The sequence below is a fragment of the Oxyura jamaicensis genome, chromosome 1 (genome assembly GCF_011077185.1).
Source record: "Oxyura jamaicensis isolate SHBP4307 breed ruddy duck chromosome 1, BPBGC_Ojam_1.0, whole genome shotgun sequence".
Classification (NCBI taxonomy): Eukaryota; Metazoa; Chordata; class Aves; order Anseriformes; family Anatidae; genus Oxyura; species Oxyura jamaicensis.
Window position 1 is genome coordinate 145428419 of NC_048893.1, and position 9921 is coordinate 145438339.

The window sequence follows — 9921 nt, forward strand, 5'->3', positions numbered from 1 at the left end:
CCGTAGATGCATTAGAAGGTCTTCAAGGAGTGATAAATACAGACAAGAGCTATTTGTCTGACAGTTTGTAGTGTGAACACAAGTAATTCTAACCAACATACATAAAACAAAGTAATACTATAGATCCCAGAAGATGTCCCTGAGGGATACCAGGTGACACCAAAGACACAGAAGATCAAAGCAATAAATTTTACAAGGTAAGAAAAAGAGTACAATTATAGCTGATGGTCAAAAGTGTCAAATGCCACATGGAAGTTCAAAAGTAGCAGGCAAATGTAGTAATAACCCTGCTACAAACAACTCCATATTCATATTATCTGGACAGCCTTCAGAAAAAAAAAAAAAAAAAAATGAAAAATAACATTCCAAAGGATATCTATAGTTTATCTGCAAAGCTGTTTGCACTAACTTTTGACTGAAATGAGTGTAAAGGAGAAATTGTTGCTTTTTAACTGACAATACTTTTGCTGACAGAATTCCCTCCTAATGCAGCCACTTGTCTTGAAATATAAAAAAAATATTTCCTGTATCAGAGTAAGAAAAGTAGATGTGATGATCAGATAGACAATTTGGAGTTGGAAAATAAAAATCTGCAAAAGAAACCATGGAATGGACAAAACAAGACATTTGATGCAAGTAAACCATACTGTTGTTTTGCTGGTTACCCCTCCACTTTCTCTATACTTTATCTGTGCACTGTCTACGCAGCTTATAAAATCTTTTTCAGAGGAAATTTGTTTTCATAGTTGTCAAAAATGTCAGTACTTACTCTGGACTGAGTGTAGTAGATGAGTATTAATTTTATGAAGGTCTTCAGGTGCATGAAAACATCTGAAATTTTCAAACTAGCTGTCATATATAAAAATATTTCAGATAAATCGGTTTGTAAAAATCAAATTTAAATGCTGTCTAATAATAACACTGCATTAAGAAATCCAAATATATCCAAATATATCCAAATATGGTGAGCAGTAATGAAAATAGTAGTTCTGAAGCATACTTGCAAGATCTTCAACTCACAGTTAACCAAAAAAAAAAAAAAAAAAAAAAATTAAAGTGATTGTTCTTATTTCACTAACTATTGGGATTTCAAATTTTGCCCAGCAGTGAAATGATATAAGGCCTTCTAGGCAACCACACATCAGACAGACTTGCAAAAAATAGCTGATCACTGAATATACAGACTGATCACACGTTAGGGCAGAGAGAGAGCCTGAGTCTGCAGCCCACAACTTAAGGATGCTTTTCCTGGATGTGGGAGGACCAGATTTAAGTCTCTTGTAGAGAACAGAGAGATGACTCTGAATCTCTCATTTCTTGGTGGTGGCAGTGTCATTCCACCAGACAATCAGCCCAGAACATAGGAAATCCTTGTCATTGAAATTCTGGGGAGGAAGGTGGGAAGTATTTTTACCAGACAGTTTTCTTTTTGGTAATCTGGCATTTTTAGATGAGAAAATGGCCAGTTAAAAAATAAATCCCAAAAGGCAGAATAAAACTATTCCATGGATACCACCTAATTAATATATCGCAAAATTTAATGAAATGTTAATACCAATGTTAGCACTGAACACAGAGTATTTAAATTTAGGGCAAAAAGAAATAACAGATGGAACAGTGATATATGCAGAGCTCTTACATTTATATATTCATCTACTTATGAATATATTAGCATCTGACTCACAAATAAAACATATTGAAATAGTCATAGGAGCACTATCTACCAAAAAAAAAAAAAAAAAAAGTAAATTGTGAAAATTTTAACATGCTACCATTTGTAAATGTAAGCTCTTTTTCAAGAGCTGATTTTTTTAGAAGATTATTGAGCCTTTCTGTGCAATTAGGAAAAATAAAATATTTTTCTGGTTAGTAAATTCTACCCTACACCACTGTCATCAATAGAATTTTTGCCATCAACTTCAATGGGAAAAGAATTATACCCTGTGTTAGCTTTTGGCAATTATACTGACATTATCAGTGATTTACTGAGTGGTATTTCAGATATGACACCATATGTCAGCTGATACTAAGCAAGTTTGAGTGGCAAAGTTCTGATCATAACCACTTGGTTAATAAATATCACAGATATTGAGCCTCTAGACCATTTAAACTCTGACAGTTAGGGCATCACCGGAAAAAGAAAAGTCTCAAAAAACCCTTGGAGACTCAGCTCTATGTTCAAATGACTTCCTCTTAAGTGTTCTACTTCTCAAGTTGATTAAGATTCAGTACATAGCTCTGATTTGAAATTGAGCAGTTCAGCTAAGGGGGAAGCTGGAAATTTTCTGTTGTTGATAGGTAGAAGTGGGAAATAGTACTGCTAACACTTTGTGATGATTTTCAACCCTTTTAGATGTGTAGATCCGTATGAATTTAGGCTACTGAAATATGTTTGCTTCTCTGAGTTACTTTTCACAGACTTTTTAGAACTGCCTTACAGATCTAAGGGGGCTTTGTACTCCACATAGCTGTAAAAATATATGGAAAGACTATCCTGTATTGGTTATTATCTTACTATCCTGTTTTGACAAACCTTTAGAATCACCAAAGAATTACCTTTTCCTCCCAGTTTTATGTTGGTTAATGGCATTGATGCCAGTTAGTTTTAATCTGACAGTAGAGTTGGGCCATTTGTACTTTAAAAACACACACTTGCTTTTCTTCTCTTTCTTACATTTAATGGCAAAATATGGATATTTTGAATATGAATGTGAAGCAGAAAAACAAGCCAAAAACATAAGAAGAAAACAATACCAACGGAAGACATAGCCAATGTCATATTACTGGTGGTGTACAGATAATACGAGCTATTAGCTTTCATTTTTAAGCAGCTTTTCTGAGTTAAAGACCTTTCAAAAGACAGAATTTAAAACACATTTTGATCAAAGGGTTATTTAGATTTAAAAAAAAAAAAAAGTAGCAACAACAAAAGTACAAACTCCTCAATCTACAGATGTAGTTTAAATCATTATATTGTCTGTTTTGAATAATGTTCTTGGACAAGCACGTCATTAAGGAAAGGGCAAGGAAAATAATGAGTTGCTGACTATCAGCTGCAGAGAAAAAAAAAAAAAAAAAAGTAGGATCCTACAAGCCTGATGCTGCATCATTCAGTTAATGGGCTGAGAGAACCAGAATTAACATTAGAGCTCTGTACTGAGAGATCGGAAATGCAGAGAAAGGAGAAACTAGAGCATTCAGGGTGAAATCAGCTGCTGTGTATACAGGCCAGAGGATGTTATTTGGCTGCAGGGGAACTGGTGTGGATCATCAGTTTGTACATCAGCCCATTAGCCTCATGCTGGTTAACTGTATTTTTTCAGCTGGGAAGTATTTAAGGCCACATGTTAAAACCATTATTTTCTCCTTCTTTCTAGACTTACAAGGAGGAGCAGGAAGAAATTTAAAGTAAATTAAGAGTAATGGCAAGATATTGACTTGCTAAATGAACTTACTGAAGTCTTTTAGATCATATGAGGCCTGAAATCAGAGGGGCAGAATGGGGGGAATGACAGGCAACATACTGAAAATGAAAGAGCAATTCAGAACATAAAAAGTTTGCATGGATTTTAAAGTCAGCAGTAAAACCTGTAAAGAGGAACAGGTGTTGCTCTCTGATTTAGTCATGGGTAATATCTTGTTAAGTCATGAAATCCCTAAAGATGCAGTAGTGTTCAGTGCTCCGTGGGGAATCTGAAGGTAAGGATGAGCAATACAGCTGTGCTAGCTCTTGCTAGCTGCTACTAAAGGGAGGGAAGCCTCCCTCTCATGGCCCTCTTCTTGATCTTGAATAGGCTCTGGCATTTAACTGAGCTCATGGTGAGCTGGATCAAAGAGCTAAACCAGCAGAATATTAACTCCACCTTCCCCTGAAGCGTGGGTTGTACTGAAGAACTGGAGTGCTGTATTGGAGGAATATTGAAAGCTGTGTGTGGACAGTAAAGGCATTTTTAAGTATGCTTTCCCCCACTACCCAGAGCACACAAATGCCTGGTCTTCCAGAGGAGACAGATATCTGTCCCACATTCTCCCTCCCAGCCTGGTGTGTTGCTGTAGTGCGATGCTGGAATGTACAAATGTCGTGCAGGAGAATGCTGACCAGTGCATGCAGATGGTTGTATTGTTTAATTCTGCATGCCTGTCTGCTGGCAAAACATAACCTTACCTCCCAGACCTCATCCCCGGCCATTAAACCACTCAGTAATCTGGGCAGCAGCCATCAAAGCCCCTGCCTTGGACTACACTTTTCGTTATGGGTCCCTTTTTTTTTTTTTTTTTTTTTTTCTTATTTATGACTGCTAGAAAAGAAATCCCTTGTCTCTGAAAAATAGAGACTGAACTGGTGCAGCCAAAGTCTGCTTGGAGGGAATCCAGCATCTTCTATAAACAGTTCATATTCACCATATTTAATGCAAGTACCTCTAAATAATAGTAATATTTTGCTTTCAAACATTATTTTGGCCTTTGACCAAAGTTCCATTTTATGTCTAGTCTCTGTTACAATGTTTTTGACCTATTATGTACTGATCTTTCTTTCAGAAGAGATAAACTCTAAAAATAACTCTTTATCTTCACAGGACTCATTTATAATCTACAGAAGATTAAAATTCCTCTGATGAATGTGTAACAACACATGGAGCTGGGCCAACACTGAAATACCCAGTCTCAAATTGGTATCTTCCAAGTATATTCTACATCAGTACAATGCTCTGAAGGAATGTCTGCTTAATGACTTCTGCATCATTATTCTATAGATAAAGAATTAAATTCTTACAATTTCAAGTAACTGAGGTCAAAGGGAAGAGGTCAAAGTGTGTTTTGGGAACAGAAGGCTGAATGTGGAAGGCTGAATGTGGTGTGAAAAGAAAAAGAAAAAAAAAAAAAAAAAAAAAAAAAACCTCCAAAACCACACCCCAATAATTCTAATTTATGGGCAAATAGTCTGAAAGAGAATATTTTTACAGAACTGAAATGGACACTGATGATCATAAGAAAGCATGGCAGGAAGATCCTTCCTTACTCCTAGTAATTTTTTAGTTAGTTTGTAGTAAAGGCTCTAGTTTATAATTACATTTTCACTGCTGTTAATCTGAAACCAACATTATTGTTTGGGGTACAGAGACTCCCTTGCCCAACAGACATCTTCACAGGTTCTGCATCTTTGTTATCTGCTCATAGTCACCATCTGCCACAAGATATCTTGCTTAATGAAAGGTTAATTTGTGTGTGTTTGATAACAATTTAACAATACTGACCTAGAAAATTATCAGTAGCAAAGGAAAAAATTACCACAGGGTAAACAAGTGTGACCACACAATGTATTGAGTTTGTACCTATCTTTCTGTCTGTCTTCCTACACTTTGCCCCTCAATTAAATTGTATGATTGAGAAAAACCTGAACATGTAGAGTTACTGCAGAACAGATGATGCAATGTAAGCGTGGTGCTAGTTCACCCTCTGACAACACCTGTATTTTGCTGTCTGCTTGCATAATTGCCATAATACAGCTCACTTCTCTTACTCGTTCTGTAAAAGCAATGTGAGTTCTCTTATCTTTTGAAATGCAGGGTTTTTGTTTGTTTGCTTGCTTGCTTGCTTTTCATAATTCAGGTTATATTGACTGCACTGAGGCAGGAGCCAGTGACATGAACAGAATTATCTGAGCTTACTGGGAAGTTGCATAATACGAGAAAATGGTGAAAGGCAATGGAAAGGAGGATAATGTCTTCAAGATGACCAGCAGCAGACCAAAAAGGATGAGGGACCTCAACCTTAAACTCATGTAAAGGTTTCGGGAGAAATTTAGCTTGATGTAGGAAAAAAATCACTTTGCTAAATAGAGACTTTTTGGAAAGTTATACAGTCTTATCATTGACACAGGTACCTGAAAGGAGGCTGTAGCGAGGTGGTGGTTGGTCTGTTCTCCCACGTGCCTGGTGACAGGACAAGGGGGAATGGGCTAAAGTTGCACCAGGGGAGGTTTAGGTTGGATATTAGGAAGAACTTCTTTACTGAACGGGTTGTTAGTCACTGGAATAGGCTGCCCAGGGAAGTGGTTGAGTCACCATCCCTGGAGGTCTGTAAAATACATTTAGATGTAGAGCTTAATGATATGGTTTAGTGGAAGATTTATTAGCGTTAGGTCAGAGGTTGGACTCAGTGATCTTGGAGGTCTCTTCCAACCTAGACTATTCTGTGATTCTGTGAATACACAACACTCAAAGTAAGTTTCCCCAGCTGCTCATGTTCAGTCAGGCAAATCCTTGTTTATGGCCTCACAATTGTGCTGTAGCCAATGACCCTGGAAGTAACTATTAATCTGGCAGCACACCTTTGCCCAAAAATCTATCCCTAACTGTCATATTTTCAGCTTGTCTTCCAAGCCCCTGTAAAACTCTTGCCTTAGACAGGAGACAGTAGTCAGAAATGAAAGACTCTTGTAAACCAAAACTTCTGTTAGCAGTTCAGTAAAGTCCTGTAACCTGACCAATGCCAGCTAAACTCAGGACTCCAGGGGCAAAATGTCACTTTGTTTATCCTCTGAAGTATCTGACTCCTAGCAACTGTACATTTGTAAAACACCTATAGGCTATGTGTACCGGGTTGTGAACCCTATTGTCACTTGATACCTGTGGGTATACATCTGTCTCCAGTAGAACTGAATCAATTTACTTCAAGATATTCATATTTTTTTATTGTATACATTATGAGAATTAAGGTTCTGTGTCTGTCAGCAGCATTACTTTGGAAAAATCATTTCCTCTTCACCCACTTAAATAACTTAGCAAACATTTTTTTTTTTCCCTATACAGACATTTTTGCCATGTTAGTGACTGAAAAACTTACACAATCATCTACTTCTTCATCCAAATTAGAACATTTTGATTGGAATTTGTTGTTGTTTTCCCAGAAAATTAGATAATCTTACCTTGCCACAGTGAAAAATATGTGTGTTTTACAGGTAGTTATATAAAGGATGCATATTCAATAAATGTCTAAAAAGAGAAGCCCTTCAAATGCCTATTTTGGAGAATATTTTCATTAAATTATAAGATCTGTTGCCAAGAACAGTGGAACACTACAGTGTTCCCTTCCCCTGCCTTAACCGATAGAAATGCCTGAGGATAATTGTTTTTTAAAAGGTAAGAAGGTACTTGAAACTCTATCTACTGCCAGCAGAGGTAGGTCCTTCAGGTAGCTAGAGAGGTTTTGCTAATGAGATCCTAGTTCAACCATTTACATTTCTTTGGTAGTTATTTTCTTATGCAAATTAACAGACTTTTCACCACACAGAAACAGGCAACAACTGACTGTTAAATGAATTGCCTTCTCTTAATGAAAACATCCAGCTTCTTCTTATGAGTTTACAGAAGGTTATTTGTTTGGATTATTATAATCCAAAGTACTTTGATGTTCACACCACACTGGGGTTTAGAAAACAACCCTACTATCTGTAATTGCAACTGCAATGTTCTTCCCTTCAGAGAAATATTACTACCTTATAATCAAAGGATGCAAACCCAAATATGTTATATACAACATAATGAAGAATGTCTATGAAATCCAATGGCTTTTTTTTTTTTTTTTTTAAATAATGAAGTAGGCCACCACGATTTTCTTTAAAGTTTTTCAAAGGAAGGAGGTAGGAAGCATCTAAAAAAAAAAATTAACTGCACATTTTCTATCATTCAATTAACATGCTAATGATACAACTCTCAAAGCAGCTAAGTCAAAGGGACAGGGTAAAGGCATTTTAAACTCTGTATTTCTTTTTCCCTAACAGGAAACCTTCAACCTGGGGAAATGCTGATGGAGGAAATAAACCGAAGAAGCTAGAGCAGTGGGGAATTCTTATCACCTCTACTGCATTAAACACAGGAAAGAAAATATCTTTAATTCTCTTTTACTTTTTTACAAGAATGACAAAGACAGTCAAGGACTATGAGGTATCTATAGTGTGGTAAAAACAAATGGTTAACTGCATGCAAATATAGTGTTAAGCCTTAATTTGCTTCTTTATTTCTCTTTTCACACTAACTGAAAGCTGCTGCTGCTACTAGGCATGAGGAACATGATCCTATTTTGTTTGATGCCACAAAAGATCAAGTTGAACTTTCCTTAGCCTCTAGCTATGTTGAATTCTGTAATGAAGAGTTAATCTGTGCACAACTTGAAGGTTGAAATTATACTTTCTTCTGTTCTCAATAAAGGTGTAAATTCTTACAGATATTCTGAAACCCCTGGGAGATCCTGCCTCATAACATATCACAGTCTGCTGAGGATTATTTTTGGACTCCTTTTTTTAAAGCAAAGCTCCTCAGAGTTCTGCAAATATTTACTGGTTAAAGCTTGAACAGACATTGATGTTTGAAGAGATTTTTTTCCCCTTCAATTATAAGGCCCACAGATGCCTATAAAAATGATGACTTATTTTCTTTAAGTTTATTTATCATTTACCAATTTAAATTTACCACATTTCTTCTGGTACTTGTAATGACATCAAGCAGGACCAATTCCTGTTGTAATATGCACTACATATTAGAAGTTAGCCTCCAGTCACAAAGCTATTTCAATCCTACTGTACTGTAGGATCTCATACATTTTCATTGGACAGTGTTTGTACTTTCACAGCTCAAACATCTTTTTAAATGTCTCTTCCATTTTGTCATCTCAACTTTTATTACAAAGTGTTAAATATGCTTCTAACACTGCTAAGCACACATTCCCATCAGCTGAAAAAACAAATGAGTAACTAGTCACAGTGCTCTACTGTCAGAATAGGTATTGCACAATATGTCAAACTTGACTGCATTTTCAGCTATTTACATTACTCATTATTTACATGTTTAATTGAAATAGAAAATGACGTATTATAATCATTCTATCCAAGAAAGAGTCATTTATTTATTTATTTATTTTAATTCTGAAACAAAATTAAGGAACACAACTGAAAGTAAAGCTCTCTAACACAGAGAAAAACCTGAAGAAAACAAACAAATATATATATATATAATATTCTTTAAAGATAATTATAGGTTATCTCTTTCCAGCTCTAATTATTATCTTTCCATGACAAGAACTAGAAACATTTCATGAATATTTCCATTTCAGTTTGTACGCACTACTAAGCAGGTGCTTTTTCACACTTATGAGGTTGTCTATTTTAATTTATCTTTGTTGACAATGGAGCATGAATAAGGGGAAGATCTTCTGTAACTATGTCTGTGCTGGCAAAAACTGGAGCTTGACACCACAGTCATTAGTCAGCTAGTCTTGTGAAGGATAGTAAGTCCTGTGCCAGAAACATAACATTAACCTTAGCGAACAATGATTAAACTCTTATTGCTACTAGGATTTTAAACAAAGAAACTCAAATTACTCAGAAGCATTTTAAAAGTGAAATGCTGCAATGCAATAATAGAAGAATACTGGAGAATTAATGGATAAGGTCTGATCTCTACATTCATTAGCACAATGGAGTTCAAAGTCCCTAGATTCCATCCAAATACAAGAATTAAATATGAATAATAGTGAAAAGATTCATTCAGTAGGATACATATCAGTTTTATCGGAACCTCTTGAACTCACTAATCAAAATACCTGTAAGACCTGACTTCATTTATTTATTTTAATTGAATCAAAACACTTCTGAAAACTACCTTTCCAGAGAAATTTATATATAGCTTTTTTTCAACACTGCTTGTAGCTTGGAAGTAAAAAAAAATCCCTGTGAAGTGTCAATAAGAAGTTTAAGTCATGATAAATTAAAAGGTTAAATGTAGGTGCAACTCAAACTTGGAATGGAATTTTGGATTAGATTTTATATCTAAATTGAATTTGATCTGGATAGAGACAACTATCATTCAAAGGACAAGAACTGTTTCAGAAACTGTAAAATACAAATATATGTAGCTTCTCAAG